The sequence below is a fragment of the Balaenoptera acutorostrata genome, chromosome 9 (genome assembly GCF_949987535.1).
Source record: "Balaenoptera acutorostrata chromosome 9, mBalAcu1.1, whole genome shotgun sequence".
NCBI lineage: Eukaryota > Metazoa > Chordata > Mammalia > Artiodactyla > Balaenopteridae > Balaenoptera > Balaenoptera acutorostrata.
The window spans coordinates 108,000,253-108,019,169 of record NC_080072.1 but is presented as its reverse complement, the minus strand read 5'-3'; the positions used below and the strand labels follow the sequence as shown (position 1 = coordinate 108,019,169).

The following is an 18,917-nucleotide window of genomic DNA, read 5'->3' as shown; positions in this document are numbered from 1 at the left end:
GAATGCCTTGTCAGTTTGTGGATATAGTTGCTACTTGTAGAATCTTTCACTGTTTTAGTAGTTCTTTGACTTGGAGATTCTGATAGACTGGCCAAATAGCTAACAGTGTTTTCTTGGGGGGCAGGGAATGGGGAGGAGATTTGTCTAGTTCTCCTTGGCAAATCTGTGTTACTTGATACTAACAGGTTGGATTTCCAAGCTCGTGAAGGTTTATTAATGTTTACACCTCTGTGTTACATTATATCATGAATCCATGTTTTCTCAGATATGCAGCCTGTTATAGATATATCTTTGATCTCTTGATTCCTGCTAATCATTTAATATCAAATGTTTAAGAGTTGATGAACCTAGGTTTAATATACTAGAGTGGGATAAGTCCTGCATTTCACCTGTTTTCACGTAATTGATAATTTATTCCAGTATATCAGTTGTTCCTTTTCCTGCTCAAAGAGGAGTGATTATAATGTTTCTGTCCTTTAAGAATATTTCATAGTTCACACAGCTTTTGTGTTGTCCTAAAATGTAGAAGCTAATTAGTGGCAGACATACTGGGTAAAGTCTTGGTATTAGTCATAGATTGTTCAGGTGTGTGCAGGTATTGCCATTGTCCTTAGCAGATTGTGTAGGAGGACATAAAAATGTCATAGATGATGGTAGAGGATGCAAGAGCCCTTTTAGGTTAGAAGTTAAACAACACTTGAAACTTCTTAATGTGCTGTACCTTGGATAGCTACCCCACTATGCCTGGTTAAGTCATGCAAGAATATATTATCTATGGCCCTTTGGTTACTTGTGTCTTTGCATTTTGTATCATTTTACCATTTTGCTGTTCATTTGATTAATGTTTATTTTAGAAGGCTGGTAGGTAAGGCAAAAAACATGAAACTAAAGCATTCAATGTAGCTTTTAGGAATTAATGCCTGTAAAGGAAATAAGAGAGCTAGAGGAACCGGTAGAACAACACTGTTGGGATAGATATAATCAACAAGGCCTGGAATACTAGAGGTTATACAGGACCTGATTTCTTCAACAAATATGTGACAAAAAAAGGAGAAGAGGAAGCCCGTAAATCTCAAGATTATTAAGTAAATTATTAACTAAAAACGTATTAACTAAAATGTCATGTGTGGTCTTTCTGATTCAAACAAACCAACTGTTTAAAAAACAGGTTTGTAACAATTGGAAGACTTTGTACACTGAACTGGGTATTTGTGATATTTCTTCAGGTGAGATAGTGATATTTTAGTAATTTATAAAGGAGCCCTTATGAGAGTTTTGATTTCTCTTCTGAAGGAGTTTAACATTTTTTTTTGTAGATCCTAAACCTAGATTCATGAAACATCTTTCTTTTAATTATACCTTCCATTTTTTTAGCATCTTTTATTTACAAATGTTGTGTTCCATAGGTGCTTTATGTATACTGTTTCATCTAATCACTTTGATTGCAATATGATTGGGCATGTTTATTTTGTTCAGATGAGGAAATTGCACTTCAGAGATGTTAAGTAAATTGCCCAAGTTCATATAGGTAATAAGTGGCACGGAAGGAATTTGAATTATCTGAGCTTCATCAAATTAAAAAAATCCAACATTATTTCTAAAATGGAAACCATGGACTCAAAAGTAGTACTGTTGTTTTCAGTTGCTTTGTATATTTAACTTGAATACTACTTGTAATAGTGAAACAGTAGCTTAATGAATGGTATATCAGTAAGCAGCAAGTTAATTCAGTTTCTAAACATACTTATCTTACCGCAAAGGTATAGTGATATAATTTGAGGATTCTGAATTGACACTTAAAAACAGCTTTATTGGGCTTCCCTGGTGGCGCAGTGGTTGAGAATCCGTCTGCCAATGCAGGGGACACGGGTTCGAGCCCTGGTCCAGGAGGATCCCATATGCCGTGGAGCAGCTAAGCCCGTTCGCCACAACTACTGAAGCTTGTGCGCCTAGAGCCCATGCTCCGCAAAACAGAAGCCACCGCAATGAGAAGTCTGCCCACCGCAACGAAGAGTAGCCCCTGCTCGCCACAACTAGAGAAAGCCTGCGCGCAGCAACAAAGACCCAGCTCAGCCAAAAATAAATAAATAAATGCATTAAAAAAATTAAAAAGAAACTTTATTATTTTGCAAGTACTGCTTGAGACATCATAAAACGTACTTTGTATTCATCATATCTTTTGAAAATATCATGTGAAAAGCACCACAGATTATAATATCAATGTCTGGTTCTAGCAAAAACAGAAGAAATCGGCAAATAGTCAATTCTTAATGTATCATTCAAATTTAATGCCCATACTATAAGTGTAAAGACTGTATCAAATTCATAAACCACTTCGTTTCACTGTTTCCCTTTTCAAAAATTCACAAAATCCAACCCAGGAAATACCTTGTTCCAATACTCAAGAGCTCCAGGTGCTCTTGCTCAAAGGAAAAAAAAAAACCCAAACACCATGGTAGCAGCATTAACATATTCTAGCAAGTGAAATTAAAGTAGTCAGAGGCTGCAGAGAACTCTGCATCCACCTTGACACTGGCACACAGAACAAGCAAGCTGCACTAAACTTAAGCATTCCACTGGCTGACTCAATGAATAACAAAACACTTGCTTTATGAGACATGTTCAAAGCTAAGGATCTCAGGAAATCCTCACTGGCTAAGCAACCACCTCACTAAATATGATAATTACATCATCATTTCTAATCCATGCATTAACCTTACAAGGTTGTTATTCCTCTTTTAGAGATTACCAGACTGAGACGCAATTTGTTACTTGCCCCAAACCATACCATCTTATAAACAGTATAGTTGAGATTTGAGCCCATGTCTGTTTGACTTCAAAATACTTCCACTTCTATTGAAAACTGTTTTTTTCCCCCCAGGTTTTACAAACGGAACTTTTTATGAAACGGAACTTTTTTTTCATGAATATATTCTTGTGATAGGGATGACACATTCAGATAGCCATTCTGGGGGGAAATTTTATTTAGTTCTTTTGAACAGTTCAGAGAGCTGTCCTTGAATACAAGTTTCTAATGAAGCAAAGTCTTCTCTAACATCAAATGTTCCATTTTCTAGCCAAGCAGACCAAGGTTGTCCACAGAATGCTTCACAGCTATGACTCTACACATAGATATACCAAATGGACTCTTCAGAAAATTATGTATTCTAAACATGAATAGTGCGTGTCTGAGTATAATGTATACATGTGTATCAAATAATTGTATCAGAAAAATTAAGCAAGAATCCTTCTAAAATATTTCCAGTGACTGAAGATTTTCCTCAAATGTTCAAATGCCATCCATCATTAACCATTCTTACACTATGTATTCATTCTAAATTTTAGTGGATTTATATCTTTAAATTATTTTTCTCTTGAAAAAAAAAATGCATTCTACTTTGGGACTCTTCAACTGTTGCTAAGAATGCTTTTCCTCTTCCTGCAGGGATTAGGAACTTCTCTTTCCTTCACCTTCCTTACCTGTCTTGGTCAGTGGAAGATGAAGAATCAGCTGGTTCTAAACTGCTGCTGATGACTCCCTGGGTTTAGGTCAGAGACTTGTGCTCTTAAGAAGCTTGTTGTGGAAATGGAGTCTGGTCAGGTTTTAAGCCAATCAGGAAAAAGGGTTAAAGCCACCCTGTGGTCTGCAGGAAGGGCCAGTCCCTGGCTCAGCTTCTGGTGCCCTTGGGACTGACTCTGCCTGGTTCCTGTCCTGCCTCCCTGCTATTCATTATCTTTTGTTTTTTTCTAGATTTTCATAAACTACCAAAGAAGGGAACAGAAAAAAGAACGCATGTTGATTCTGAAGTTAAAAACATTTTTTTAAAACTTCTAATAGCAGAGTCAAAACTGTGAGAACAAGTGTTGGGAGGTCTGCTTGGTGTGTAAGTCAGCTTGGGAGGGGAGGAGGCTCTCACCGCAGCAGGGGCGCGGGACAGGGAGGTAGGGTTCTGACGCGGCAGCAGAACTAGAAGAGACTGCCGGAGTGATCTGACGTTAGTCAGGCTGCCCGCAGTGTGCTGTGTACAGACACTGCTTACAGGTCACTTTTTCTTGTTTGAAAGGGCTTGAGGAAGGGAGGTAATCAACCATGGGAGTGAAAGAGCAAAAGAAATGATTAAAAGGAAAGGTAAGTAGAATTCATGAAAACACAGGATTTTTTTTGCCAGATTGCCCTGCAAAGAGGTTATACCAATGTATATTTCCACCAACAGTCTATATTTATTTTCCCACATCTTCTTCCAAACAGCTTGTTAAAACTTTAAAAAATCTTTGCCTGATAGATAAAAAAAAATCTTACTGTGTTTTTTTGCATTTTTATTATGAGTGAAGTTAAATACTTTTTTTTATGTTTTAAGATTCTTTCGTATTTTTCTATTATTATTCTCTTTATGCCCTTTGCCTAGTTATCTTTTGGGTTGTTGGGTTTTAAAGAGTTATAGGCACTTTTTAAATATGTTAAGGAAATTAACCCATTGTGATATGTTCCAAATATTTTTTCTTAATTAATTACATTTTACTTTATTCACAATTAAAAACTTTTTTTTTTGGTTAGGGAAGATTTTAAAATTTGTATGTAGTAAAATGTATCAGTCTTTTGTGGTTTCAGGGCTTCTTAAAATTATACTTAGAAAGGACTTCCTCGCTGTGAGGTGATAAAAGCTTTCCCATGATTTTCTTTTATGGTTTTCTCTTTACATTTAAATCTTTGATCCATTGGGAATTTATTTCAATGGATGGAATGAGGAAGGGATTAAATTTAATTCCATCTCTTTGGAATCTTTGGAAAATGATAGGGGATTTATGGCATAGAGAGATCTCAGTAATCCTTTAATTTTTTTTTTATAGTTATTCAGGCCAAAATTTCTCTGGAATTGTCTTGAGTGAAAATCATTAGACTAGTTTGCAAGATATCTCTGTATAAATTGTTCAGGAGTTTTTCCAGTGTAGCTGCTCTCAAGAACAGTTTGTTTTCCAGATTTGTTCCCAGACCTGATAACAAATTTCAGTTTCTAGCAGGAATATATGTAATGACCACACAGTCTGTAGATTAAAACTGTATAATTTTTGAAGCAACAAGATTAAAACAATAACACATAATGTAAATTGTAGTTTTGTAGAAAGGAAGAAGTATCGTATAAACAAAGTCAGCTAGAGGGTTAACTTCCCTTATTTTCAAATATGAAAATTCAAGGGTATCCCAGTTGATGCCTTTTAAAATTTCATCTGGTCAGATTTAACGTAAAACCAGGCTCGTCAGTGTTTGGCTGCTCAGTAAAGGGCAGACGCCCATGCATGGGTGACATGTCAGTGGTTGGTACCAGCATGCTTGATTTTTAAGTAACAGTTATGTTGTTGCCAGTGTTGTAGATGCTATACTTTTCACTCATTTCCCAGCGAGTCATTTTATTGCTGCTCTAGGCATCTGCAGTTTAAGTTATGTGTGAAAATGTTGCATGCTTTTATTTGCTGTAATTGTCAGCATCTTTTAACTTACGATATTTACTTTTTTTTTTCTTTAGAAAGCCATGGACAAGCCTGGCTGCTGTGTCCCACTTTGGATACTTGAGCAAAGGTGTATATGGCAGTTATTATTGTGGGGAAGGAAAGACGGATGTAATACTAGAAGGCACGAAGTTGGGCAGGTCCCTAGACCATGCTTATCTTCTCTATAAATTGTGATCCTCCCTACCTCTGAGATCTATAACTGTGCCTCCCATTGTGCTTGGCCCAGGAGACCTTTTCATGCAGTGTTATCCTTTCTAGTTTTTAGTTGACCTTTCTTAAGTCTGAGATAGAGCTTTTAAGTTTAATTAGGTCCCATTTGTTTATTTTTGTTTTTATTTCGATTACTCTAGGAGACGGATCTAAAAAGATGTTGCTGCGATTTATGCCAGAGAGTGTTCTGCCTATGTTTTCCTCTAAGGGTTTTATAGTATCTGGTCTTACATTTAGGTCTTTAATCCATTTTGAGTTTATTTTTGTATGTGGTGTTAGAGAATGTTCTAATTTCATTCTTTACATGTAGCTGTCCAGTTTTCCCAGCACCACTTATTGAAGAGACTGTATTTTCTCCATTGTATATTCTTGTCTCCTTTGAGGAAATCGTAAACAAAACAAAAAGACAACCTACAGAATGGGAGAAAATATTTGCAAAGGATGCATCCGGCAAGGGATTAACTTCCAAAATATACAAATAACTCATACAGCTCAATATCAAACAACAAAAAAAAACCCAATCAAAAAATGGGCAGAAGACCTAAATAGACATCTCCGAAGAAGACATACAGATGGCCAACAGGCAAATGAAAAAAATGCTCGACATCACTAATTATTAGAGAAATACAAATCAAAACTACAATGAGTTGTCACCTCACTCTGGTCAGAATGGCCATCATCAGAAAGTCTACAAATAATAAATGCTGGAGATGATGTGGAGAAAAAGGAACCCTCCTGCACTGTTGGTGGGAATGTAAATTGGTGCAGTCACTGTGGAGAATAGTATGGAGGTTCCTTAAAAAATCAAAAACAGAGTTACCGTATGATCCTGTAGTCCCACTTCTGGGCATATATCTGGAGAAAACTATAATTTGAAAAGATACATGCACCCCAGTGTTCAGAGCAGCACTATTTACAATAGCCAAGACATGGAAGCACCCTAAATGTCCATCGACAGGTGAATGGATAAAGATGTGGCACATATATACAATGGAATATTACTCAGCCATTAAAAAAGAACAAAATAATGCCATTTGCAGCAACATGGATGGACCTAGAGATTGTCATACTGAGTGAAGTAAGTCAGAGACAAATATCATATGATGTCCCTTATATGTGGAATCTAAAAAAAAAAAGGATACAAATGAACTTATTTACAAAAGAGAAATAGACCCACAGACATAGAAAACAAATGTATGGTTACCAAAGGGGAAAGAGCAGGGGGAGGGATAAATTAGGAGGTTGGGATTAATATATACACACTATTATATATAAAATAGATAACAAGGACCTACTGTGTAGCACCGGGAACTATTCTCAATAATTTTGTAATAACCTATAAGAGAAAAGAATCTGAAAAAGACTATACACACATACATACACACGTATAATAACTGAATCACTGTGCTGTATACCTGAAACTAACACAACATTGTAAATCAACTACAATTTAAAAAAAAAGTCTGAGAGAAAAAAGGATATAAGTAAGAGAAGTCTGCATCTTGAAAGCTTCTATTTTTTAACTTATTAGCTGGAAAGTTTAAGAAGAGAGAAATAGTTATTAAATGAATTATAGTGAAAACTCACCTTCATTTGGGTTCTGCATTTGGTTATGTAGGTCACAGAGCCTAAGGCAGTGGGAGGGGTCCGGTATCACAGGTGTAGCAGTCTGACACAGTGAGGGTGCTTCATGGGATTTCCTGTCTTTGCCTCACCTGCAATTAACCTAGCACGTAATAAACTTCGGCCCAGCATGATCACATATCACTGATGCCTCAGCTGCGCACCTGTGTGTACATCAGTAGAGCTGAACAGCCTGAACACTGCTGTTCTTTAGTCCATGGCTTGAGGTTTACATTTTTGAAGTACAAGATGGAGACAGAAAGTGAGAGTAGCACTTCAGGAGATGACAGTGTCTTTTTGTTGGATTCAGAAGTTATAACTCAGGTGAATGACATTGAAGAGGGAGAAAGGGAAGAACATTTCAGGTAATTATGGAATTTGCTGTCAGTTCTCCCTCTCTCACCTTTGTCCCTCTGTCCACATCCTTCATTTGTGCTACTCAGCCCTCCCATCCTCTTTGTTTTAATCTCTTTTCCAGTAAGACTTCTTTTCTCTGGGGGAAGGTTTGGAGCTGAAGAGGACAGGTTTCTAGTTGTATGTAGCACTCTTCATTTCACAACTTGTCCTGAGCTTGTAAAAGACATTTTAAATGACTTGTTAGAACACCAGGAAGAGAAGGTGTTAGACAGGTTTTGTAGTAGCATTTCAGGAATTTCAGGTAGAGACTGAACTACTACCCCTTCGTATATCTGATTTGTACCTAACATGTGATTTGGATTTGAATCTAGTAGATTTTTCTTCTTTTTCTTGGAATATGTTCCTGTGTGTGTGTGTGTGTGTGTGTGTGTGTGTGTGTGTATGGCTGCTTTTGTTGCCTTATTCATGTGTATGAAACATTTTGATTAAGTACAAATTAATTGTTTCATGAATCAAAGCCTCTGACCTTATATCTCACTCCCCTTATATCTCCCCTGCCCCCCGCCCTGGCAAATCTCTCTTGGTTTGATCTCTAGCTGTAACTTCATAATTGAAGTGTTTGCGAATGCCTCCTGATTAAGCAGCTCTCCAAGTTCCTTTCATTGGTGAAGAAAGAGGTCTCACCCAGCTTGTAGACACAGTGCCATTTGTGTATTAATTGTGTTGTGCTGTTACAAATTTTAGGAGGCTTTCTTCTGGCTTTTCTTTCTCAACACGGTTAGCAAATTAATTCTTTTGGAGGTATTAAAAAAACTCTTGAAGTTTGTACTGCATATTATCACTGTCAGCCACATGGGCAGTTAAACATCTTTTACAGTTTTATCTATGAGTAATTGGGTAGGAGAACAGATCATTATTTTCATCAGATCTTGTCTTTTTTTTTTTTTAATTTTACTTATTTATTTATTTATGGCTGTGTTGGGTCTTCGTTTCTGTGTGAGGGCTTTCTCTAGTTGTGGCAAGTGGGGGCCACTCTTCATGGCGGTGCGTGGGCCTCTCACTATCGTGGCCTCTCTTGTTGCGGAGCACAGGCTCCAGACGCGCAGGCTCAGTAGTTGTGGCTCACGGGCCCAGTTGCTCCGCGGCATGTGGGATCTTCCCCGACCAGTGCTCTAACCCTTGTCCCCTGCATTGGCAGGCAGATTCTCAACCACTGCGCTACCAGGGAAGCCCAGATCTCGTCTTTATGTTTAGTGTTCAAAGAGTCTTTCCTTTCTCAAGTTAAAGGATTTCTTTATCCACAGATTTTATTTTTAAAGTCTAGGTTAAATTACAGAAGAGATTGAATATTAGGAACTCTTGATAACCCATACTAAATTTGTTAATCAGTGGTTAAAATGAATAAGAAGTATGTTTTACATTTTAAAGAATAATTCAGTGTTCAAAGTATGAAAATGAACTATTTTATTAACATATGAAATTCTTTTTTTGTGTCAGCCTTCTCATTCTCTCCATAATTTTATTTTAGCCTTTAAAAAAAAAAATGTTTACTTATTTGGCTGCTCCAGGTCTTAGTTGTGGCACACGGGGTCTTTTGAGTTGCTGCATGCGGGATCTTTTAGTTGCAGCATGCAGGCTCTTAGTTGTGGCATGCGGGATCTAGTTCCCTGACCAGGGATTGAACCTGGGCCTTCTGCATTGGGAGCTCGGTGTCTTTTAACTGCTGGACCACGAGGGAAGTCCCTAGGCTTTCTTATTTGAGTAAGCTACTTCTCTCCCAAGGTGTGCTGATGCTTCACATATTGCATAGTTTTAAATATGGTCAGTGTGTCATGAACAATTAGTAGGAATGAGGTATTTATTATGTTTGTGTTAAAACTGTTTGGCCTGGTGTTAAAATTGTGGAAGTTATTTTGACATATTTGTCAAAGGAAGAAACAACCTGGACTTTGTTGTTGTGATAGATTTGGTACTGTGATCCTCCATGTACTTGTGAGGCAACAGGAGGCTGTCTGGGATATTCTTTTGACAGCTCATTTAAAAGCAAATCTGTGTAAGATTGAGCTTTTCTTTTCTTTAGGACTATGTGACCACGTTTTCATCCTGAGAAACTGAGCTAGTGTATGCATTGTTTTAGGAAACCGTGATACTTTAGGGCATTTGTCTGTTTACAGTATTATTTCATAGCTGAATGTCACCGTGACTCTCCCAAACCAAATATGTCTTTGAGGTTTGATCTTATTTCATTTATAAGTACAACAAAGAGATCAAGGTAAGGCCACATTCCAAGTAGTGTTTCTCACCTCTTCAGCAGTCAGACGTAAGGAAATGTGGCATCAGAGTGCTTGCACAATGTTCACAGTGGCGTTCCAGCTGAAACGCCTTGCAGAAAAAAATGTGTGTGGGTGTCGAAGGTGGTGAGGGGCGGATAGTGGGAGTTGCAGCTGTAACCTTGGGAGAACCAATTATAGATTCAGTGCTGTATATGAGAGTTGTTTCTGTAAAAACAATTTGATAGTTAAAAATATATGTAGAAAAGTTTTATGTGTTTCTTTAAAATCTGTGCTAATACACATTAACCAAACTGTCATTATGGTTACATACTCATTAATTTCCATGCATGCACACACACAGAATAAGGGCAGAGAAGATTGTGTGCTCTTCTTTTTCTCTGAATAGCTTCTGATCTGGGTTTTAAATTCATTCTTAAGAGAATAGCATTGTGTCATTTGAGGCAGCATGGCTAAGAGGGTAAAGTCATAGCTGCCTGAAATGTAGGTTTCTGGTACTTCTAGTTGTCATCTGCTTTAGGAGGAGGTACTCACAGAGGAGCACTATGCCCAGTAGCTTTTGGAATAACTTTTATTTTTGGACTTGGTTGGAGTAAGGGGTACCTTTTCTTACGTTATAGCTCTGTGGGAAGTTGGTCAGTCTCCCTTCATGGCAGTAGTTCTAACCTGCCTACCACTGACTCACAAATCTCTCATTTTCTGATTTCTAATTTTGTGAAGTTAATATCTATCATACCATTACGGTAAAAGAGTTCTTAGACTAGAATATTTCGAGATCCTCAGAGTCTTTAGAATAGTCCTTAGGGATCATTAGAAGAATGCTTCTGTAAATATGAAAGGGGAATATAAGGCAGAAAGGAAAAACAAAAATGTTTTAATTCTTTTAAGAGAGAAAAATTTATTTAGGAGTTATATGCAGTGTACTAAGCCAAATATGATATAGTATATCAGTTATATGTTTATTAATCATGTAAAGTAGGTGTTATTATTTCCTATCTTCCAGATGCAGAAATTGTAGCTCAGAAAGCCACATACACCATATCGTCAGTATATGGTAGAGCAAAATCTTGAACCCCAGGGTAACTGATGTTAAAAGTAAAAGACTTCAGTTCTATAAAAAATTTTCATATGTCTGCTGCTAAATGTTATTTTCTAGTAAGTAATAACTTTTAAGAGGCTACAGCTTATTTCTCAGTTCTGAAATTCCTTCTTTGAGCACCAGTGGTGTATAAATTATGCAGCCAACATAAAAGTGAAGTAGTGCATACGGTAATGTGACCTTTTAAAAATATGACCTCGAGGACACCTGGGAATTATTATTAACTCACGATCATGAGAGGTTCTAGTTCTTTGGCATTTGAGAGTAGAAATGTTTATCATATGATCTTTTTTTTAAAAAAATTATTTATTTATTTATTTATTTATTTATTTATTTATTTATTTTTGGCTGTGTTGGGTCTTCGTTGATGCGCGTGGGCTTTCTCTAGTTGCGGCAAGCGGGGGCCACTCTCTGCTGTGGTGCGCGGGCTTCTCATTGCAGTGGCTTCTCTTGCTGTGGAGCACGGGTCCCAGACACGCGGGCTTCAGTAGTTGTGGCACGTGGGCTCAGTAGTTGTGGCTTGCGGGCTCTAGAGCACAGGCTCAGTAGTTGTAGTGCATGAGCTTTGTTGCTCCGCGGCATGTGGGATCTTCCCGGACCAGGGATCGAACCCATGTCCCCTGCATTGGCAGGCAGACTCCCATCCACCGCGCCACCAGGGAAGCCCTATCATATGATCTTGTTTAATGTTCTCTGGTATCTCATTGTTGGCAGATTCATAGCCTAGTATGTATGACAAACAATGACATATAGTTTGAAATGTTTACAGAGATAGTGCATAATTAAACCACATTTCTAGAACTTGTATACCTTTAAAATTAAGAGTATACAGATGCCCAGGTCTCTCAGTCAGATCTTCACTTGTATCTCCATTATAAGACAATTGATTTTAAGTGAGAAGAGAAGCTTCTGATTTGAGTTAAACCAGATAATTTGGTGTACATATTTTAATTTTTTTGCAATGTCTCTATTGGTTTATAGCATCAGAGAACTAATAATAATGGCTCATGCATTTGATTGGTTGGTTGGTTGCTTGCTTTATTCATTCTCTGCCTTATTTGAAATGAGGCCATGAGTTAGAAGATACTGCAGCAGTCCAAATAGGTAACAAGGGCTTGGAATATGGTATTTCTTCTATGTTCTTGCATTTCTTTCAGGTCTAGGATGGCTATTTTAATGGCTAAATTCCTCTGGAAACCCATAAAGCTATTTCACAGTTCTCTGCTTTTAATACCCTGACTGTTATTTTGTCTTCTATAGAAATTCCTCATTTTAGGGTTCCCAGGATAGAGAGGTAGCATTAACAGCTTACCAGTGACAGATATATCAATATCACACCCAGGCCTATTTTATACTCTGTGACTTTTCCTAGTCATCACACCCTTAATAATCTGTTATGTATGATACCAAAAAAGATGTGTATTTTTGCATTAAAAAAAAAGATATTTCTATTACTGTGTAACTTTGGATGTGTGATCTGGAGTATAGTTTAGCCCCTAAAATATTCTTTCAATATGAAATAGAACTATCACCCAATATACTCTCATTAGTGTCACAAAAATAATAAATTTAATGATAATCAGCAGAGTCTGATGTGAACATTGCTTAATCTCAGAAAATTTTATTCAGTATTGGAGTCTAGCCAATTGGCTGCCTTTGTAATTAACCATGAAGCATGCTCCTACAAGACTTTCTTGGTATTTCAGTAATTAAACTCTTTGGGATGGAATCCAAGGTATGTTTATCTGTATGAGTTTTATGATGTACAAGAAGGACCTTAGAGCACAGAAACTGTATAAAACTATATAGAAGTTCCTGGTTATTAAGTTATTAAAGTTAAAATTTTAACTTTCTTTTTCTTTCTATTTCTCCTTAAGCTTTGGATTCAACTTAACATTAAACCCTCGTAAACAGTCAATTGCATGTTCAAACTTAGTAAATGAAAATCCCTGAAACACTTAAAGCTCTGTTGATAAATGTAATATAGTCAATTTCCTTTTTTAAAAAAAATACATAAAGTGACAAACCTGGGAAGATTACAATCAGAACAAGCAAAACCTTTCTAGATACTTAATTTTAGAAGTTCTGCTATACTTTTACTTTCCATTAGTGATTAGCTTCCCTTTTCCATGCTCTTATATGCAGATATGCATTTTCTGTATTAATAATTTGCAAATCAAACAGTTTCTTTAACTTAGGTAGGCTGTTTTTTCCCCTCTTGGTGCTCTCTTTTCTTCCCTATTTCCCTTCCTTTTAAGATAAGGTCTTTAGAATACTTCTTTCAGTCCCCTTCTCTCTGGATGAGACTTCTGGTACTCTTCTGTTTAACACCATTCTCCCCTCACCCCCAGGCCTAGTGTTTTGCTGTAATGCTTTACTATTTTTTATCATTCAGTCAGATTCAGTTATATGTGTCATTGTTGTTTGCTCTCCTTTTTATCATATTACATCTTAATGTATCTGTTCTAGTTCATTTGTTATTTGGTTGATATTTTCTTGTGTATTTTGTTCAGATAAGTTCTATGAGTGATGTACTCTGATTTCTTGCATATACGCAATGCTGTTTTTTTCTTTTCCGTTGTAGGCAACTTATCCTTTCTGAACGCTTGTAAGATTTTCTTTTTATTCGTAGTTATGTGTATTTTGTCATCAAATCTTCAGCTTGGAGCTCAGTGACTTTCAATCTACAGATTCAGGTCTTCATATTAGGAAAGATTTTTTAATGTTATCTATTATTAATTTAATTATTACCTCTTTTATCTGTAATAGTTTTCTCCTTGTGGAATCTATTTATTGCATATTTAGTCCCCTTAATCATTTTTTCATGATGTATTTATCTTTACATTTTGATTTTGTGATTTGAGGTATTTCTTGTACTTGTTCTTTAGGCCAGGGGTCCCCAACCCCCAGGCCGTGGACCGTTAGGTACCAGTCCGTGGCCTGTGAGGAACCGGGCCGCACCGCAGGAGGTGAGCAGGCTGGTGCGCGAGTGAGTGAAGCTTCATCTGCCGCTCCCCACTGTTCGCATTACGGCCTGAACCATCCCCCCCTGCCCCGTCCCCATCCGTGGAAAAATTGTCTTCCATGAAACTGGTCCCTGGTGCCAAAAAGGTTGGGGACTGCTGCTTTAGGCCACTGATTTCGTCCTTTTCTTTAATCTTTCAGATTCAATTTGAGTATAGAAGTAATTTCTAAGCATTCTTCTTCACGTATAGATATAACATATCCACTGACATAATATTTATACAGTGATAAATTTAGATTATTGTCTTTCTTCTTCAGCTTTGTAGCTTGATTCATTCAATGTACATGTTCTGTTTGTTCTGACTGAACAGAATTGAAGCTTTTACTGCTAAGCTAAATATTGCCCTTCTTTGTTTCCTCCCCCTACGGTGTTTTCTCCAGCAGTCCCATGATGTGTATAGCTCTGCCTTCTCTTAGGTGCAGATACCCACATTAGGAGCCCTAGTCCTTCTAATTGACTGTTACATTTATTTACAGAGTAATTTTCCAGTTTTTACTAATTCCTTGGGGGCAAGTACCTCTTTTGTTGTGGAGAGAAGTGGGAGTGTAGCCTCCTTGAACCTCTGTTTTTCTCTGCCGGTTTACCAGTCAGTATGATCCCATTTGCTTTTTTGTCTTCCACAAGTTGATCGAGATTTCTGGCCTGCTGATCCCACCCATATTAATCTCTTAAGGAGTTATTTCCTTTTATTTGGCTTACTGGCTTTTCAGAGACTTGGAGAAGGAGAGCTCTGTTTCTCAACATATATGAGGTCTTGAATTGGAAGTCCACTGGTAGTTATTTTCATGGCTTTTGAGAGGAAACTTCTGAAGGGGGCATTCAGTGAGGCAGAATCTTGGTGTCTGTCACCTAGTCTAGTGGGTCTCTAGAGGTGAGAATGGCTTGTTTCAGTGTCCTCTTCAGGCTGGGAAGTGGGAACTTCTAGGAGAAAATGGTCTATCACATCTGGAGTGACTGAGATGTGCTAATATATTTCAGTCTTCCCATCTGCAAAATAAGGCTAATAACAGTGTATCAAACAATAACCAGTTAGAAGATATAATGGAAGAAAAGGTGCCATTTTTAAGAGCAACAAAGAAGATAAAATACTCAGAAATAAACTTAATAAGAAATTCTAAAACCTATATGAGGAAAATTTAAAATATCACTGAAGGACATGAAAGAAGTTTGGAATAAATGAAAAGGTATACCTTGTTCATAGCAATATATTCAACATCATAAAGATGTCAGTTTATTATAAATTTAATGTGATAATAAGAATCCTTGTAAAAACCTAGGTAAATTGGTTTTGAAAGAAATTGACCTTGACCAAATAATTTAGCAAAGAAACTTTGGGGAAAAGAAAAAAGCAAGGATGTTGGATACAGGATTAGTGTGAGCAGACATTGCTATAAAGTGTCAATAGTTAAAACCTTGTGGTACCGGTATGAATAGAGGGCATAAGGGAGTAAAATGGAAAGCCTGGAAATACACCCTAATACATAGGCAGGTATGGCAAAGATGGCTTCTCAAAAACCAACAGAGACATTATGTTTTTGATTTTGTTTTTTTAATTAATTTATTTTGGCTGCATTGGGTCTTCATTGCTGTGTGCGGGCTTTCTCTAGTTGCGACAGTCGGGGGCTACTCTTCACTGCAGTGTGTCGGCTTCTTGTTGCAGTGGCTTCTCTTGTTGCGAAGCACGGGCTCTAGGTGCATAGGCTTCAGTAGTTGTGGCACATGGGCTAAGGAGTTGTGGCTCAGGGGCTTAGTTGCTCCGTGGCATGTGGGATCTTCCCGGCACAGGGCTCGAACCCATGTCCCCTGCATTGGCAGACGGATTCTTAACCACTGCGCCACCAGCAAAGTATTCAGGAAATACTTTGGGGGAAACTGGATATGCATCTGTGGAAAATAAAATTGGAGACCTGCCTCATACCAGGGATAATTTCCAAATGGTTGAAGATATAATGTATTAAATAAAAACATGAAATATTCAAAAGAAAACATGGGAAATTTAAAAAAAAATTGTTTTAGATCAGGAAAGGCATTTTGAACTGACTTAAAATGCAAAACTCCCCGTAGAGCTCTGTCAGCTTCTGGTCCGTCAGGAAGTCTAAGCTCTGCTCTGAGTCTGACGTGGCCGACTGCAGGGAGCTCTGCAACCCGTTGGGACCAAACCACACCCCTCGAACATCTGTGTGGCTGACAGGGTCTTGATGCTCCGGCTGGGTGTCAGGCCTGAGCCTCTGAGGTGGGAGAACTGAGTTCAGGACATTGGACCAACAAAGACCTCCTGGCCCCATGTAATACCAATGGACGAGACTTCGCCCAGAGATCTCCATCACAATGCTAAGTCCCAGCTCCACTCAACGACCAGCAAGCTCCAATGCTGGACACCCCATGCCAAACAACCAGCGAGACAGGAACACAACCCCACCCATTAACAGAGAGGCTGCCTAAAATCATAATAAGTTCACAGACACCCCGAAACACACGACCGGATGTGGTCCTGCCCAACAGAAAGACAAGATCCTCATCCACCAGAACACAGGCATCAGTCCCATCCACCAGGAAGCCTGCACAACCCACTGAAGCAACCTTACCCACTGGGGGCAGACACCAAAAACAGCAGGAACTACGAACCTGCAGCCTGCAAAAAGGAGATCCCAAACACAGTAAGTTAAGCAAAATGAGAAGACAGAGAAATACACAACAGATGAAGGAGCACGGTAAAAACCCACCAGCCCAAACAAATGAAGAGGAAATAAGCAGTCTACCTGAAAAGAGGATTCACAGTTATGATAGTAAAGATGATCCAAAATCTTGGAGATAGAATGGAGAAAATACAAGAAACATTTAACAAGGACCTAGAAGAACTAAAGAGCAAACAATGATGAACAACACAATAAATGAAATTAAAAATTCTCTAGAAGGAATCAATAGCAGAATAACCAAGGCAGAAGAACGGGTAAGTGACTGGAAAGGTAAAATAGTGGAAATAACTACCACAGAGCAGAATAAAGAAAAAAGAAAGAAAAGAATTGAGGACAGTCTCAGAGAGCTCTGGGACAACAAAAATGCACCAACATTTGAATTATAGGGGTCCCAGAAGAAGAAGAGAAAAAGAAAGGGACTGAGAAAATATTTGAAGAGATTATAGTTGGAAACATCCCTACTATGGGAAAGGAAATAGTCAGTCAAGTCCAGGATGTGCAGAGAGTCCCATACAGGAGAAATGGAAGGAGAAACACGGCAAGACACATATTAATCAAACTATCAAAAATTAAATACAAAGAAAAAATACTAAAAGCAGCAAGGGAAAAGCAACAAATAACATACAAGGGAATCCCCATAAGGTTAACAGCTGATCTTTCAGCAGAAACTCTGCAAGCCAGAAGGGAGTGGCAGGACATATTTAAAGTGATGAAAGGGAAAAACCTACAACCAAGATTACCCTACCCGGCAAGGATCTCATTCACATTTGACGGAGAAATTAAAACCTTTAAAGACAAGCAAAAGCTAAGAGAATTCAGCACCACCAAACCAGCTTTACAACAAATGCTAAAGGAACTTCTCTAGGCAGGAAACACAAGAGAAGGAAAAGACCTACAATAACAAACCCGAAACAATTAAGAAAATGGTAATAGGAACATACATATTGATAATTACCTTAAATGTAAATGGATTAAATGCTCCCACCAAAAGACACAGACTGGCTGAATGGATACAAAACAAGCCCCCTATATATGCTGCTACGAGAGACCCACTTCAGACCTTAAATGTAAATGGATTAAATGCTCCAACCAAAAGACACAGACTGGCTGAATGGATACAAAACAAGCCCCATATATATGCTGCTACGAGAGACCCACTTCAGACCTAGGGACACATACAGACTGAAAGTGAGGGGATGGAAAAAGATATTCCATGCAAATGGAAATCAAAAGAAAGCTGGAATAACAATTCTCATATCAGACAAAATAGACTTTAAAATAAAGACTATTACAAGAGACAAAGAAGGACACTACATAATGCTCAAGGGATCAATCCAGGAAGAAGGTATAACAATTGTAAATATTTATGCACACAGCATAGGAGCGCCTCAATACATAAGGCAAATGCTAACAACCATAAAAGGGGAAATCGACAGTAACACAATAATAGTAGGGGACTTTAACACCCCACTTTCACCAATGGACAGATCATCCAAAATGACAATAAATACGAAACCAAAGCTTTAAGTGACACATTAAACAAGATGGCCTCAATTGATATTTATAGGACATTCCATCCAAAAACAACACAATACACTTTCTTCTCAAGTGCTCATGGAACATTCTCAAGGATAGATCATATCGTGGGTCACAAATCAGCCTTGGTAAATTTAAGAAAACTGAAATTATTTTTTCCGACACAACGCTATGAGACTAGATATCAATTACAGGAAAAAATCTGTAAAAAATACAGACACATTGAGGGTAAATAATACACTACTAAATAACCAAGAGATCACTGAAGAAATCAAAGAGGAAATCAAAAAATACCTAGAAAGAAATGACAGTGAAAACATGATGGCCCAAAACCTATGGGATTTAGCAAAAGCAGTTCTAAGTTGGAAGCTTATAGCAATACAAACCTACCTCAAGAAACAAGAAACATCTCAAATAAGCAACCTAACCTTACACCTAAAGCAATTAGAGAAAGAAGAACAGGAAAACCTAAAAGTTAGCAGAAGGAAAGAAATCATAAAAATCAGATCAGAAATAAATGAAGGAAACGATAGCATAGATCAATAAAACTAAAAGCTGGTTCTTTGAAAAGA

The 18,917-nt window shown here is 37.8% G+C and overlaps 1 protein-coding gene across 6 annotated transcripts in view; it reads left to right on the top strand.

The window, feature by feature from the left end:
* The window catches only part of ARHGAP32 (Rho GTPase activating protein 32), a 282,949-nt gene that overhangs the window by 88,218 nt on the left and 175,814 nt on the right, over nt 1–18,917 (top strand). The window contains exon 1 of one of the 6 annotated variants that reach the window (XM_057552729.1): nt 4,112–4,129. The exons of the other annotated variants lie outside the window; for them this stretch is intronic. The gene's annotated coding sequence lies outside the window, so the exon portion shown is untranslated. Of the gene's footprint in view, nt 1–4,111; nt 4,130–18,917 lie in introns of those variants that run through there. 6 annotated transcript variants of the gene reach the window in all.